Source organism: Gossypium hirsutum, chromosome A01 (assembly GCF_007990345.1).
Source record: "Gossypium hirsutum isolate 1008001.06 chromosome A01, Gossypium_hirsutum_v2.1, whole genome shotgun sequence".
NCBI lineage: Eukaryota > Viridiplantae > Streptophyta > Magnoliopsida > Malvales > Malvaceae > Gossypium > Gossypium hirsutum.
Genome location: NC_053424.1, coordinates 54,482,254 through 54,483,197, shown reverse-complemented (window position 1 = coordinate 54,483,197; position 944 = coordinate 54,482,254). Strand labels below are relative to the sequence as shown.

The 944-nt window shown below is 36.7% G+C and overlaps 1 non-coding gene across 1 annotated transcript; it reads right to left on the bottom strand.

Moving 5' to 3' along the window:
• Positions 1 to 206: 206 nt before the first annotated feature.
• LOC121207590 (small nucleolar RNA R71) lies at positions 207 to 313 on the bottom strand. The gene has a single exon (XR_005902672.1). It is a non-coding gene; the product is annotated as a small nucleolar RNA R71 (small nucleolar RNA).
• Positions 314 to 944: the final 631 nt, after the last annotated feature.

Genomic DNA, 944 nt, shown 5'->3' with positions numbered 1-944 from the left:
TGCACTTAAGACTATTTTTAGAAGTCTGTGATTCATTTAGGTAGCAGGGCATTCTTGAAGATGCCCTGAAGCTAAAGTTATTCCCTTATTCATTGCAAGATTATGCCAGAGCATGGTTAAATGCATTACCGTTAGGTATGGTGGTATCTTGGAATGAACTTTGTTAGAGGTTTCTATTCAGATATAATCCTCCGAACATGAATGCCAAACTGAGGAACGATATTATGTCCTTTCGGCAATCTAAGGATGAAACATTATATGAAGCATAGGAGCAATTCAAGGAGTTAATTAGAAAATGCCCGATGCATGGTTTTCAATATTGGACACAAATGGAAATGTTTTACAGTGGACTGAATGCGCATACAATGACGGTGGTTGACACATCTATCAATGGAAATTTGCTCGATAAATCATATAATGAAGCATATGAAATTCTAGAGAGGATAGCAAACAACGATTATCGGTACCAATCTACTAGAGTAAGGACTAGCAGAAGAGTTTCTGGGGCAATGGAACTTGATGTGATTACTTCCCTAACAGCTTAGGTATCATCTTTAACGAATATGATTAAAACACTAAAAAGACTAGCTACAGTGCAAAAAATAAAACCATCTAAGTTAGCATGTGTTTACTATAGAGAAGATCATGGTTTTGATGAATGCCCGTCGAATCTATCCTCAGTTGGAGAGAAAGCAACATGTTTTATTATATGGGAAATTTTAATCGCAGCAATAACAACCCATATTCCAACACATATAATCTGAGGTGGAAGCAACATCCCAACTTCAATTGGAGTAATCTAGGGGTGGGAAATTCTAGTAATGACATTCGACAAAATGTTGCGGGTGCACCACCTGGATATAATTAACTCATGCCACAAAAAAATGTTCAGCAAAATTCATCTTCGAGTTCTTCATCGATGGAAGATTTATTAAAGGGATACA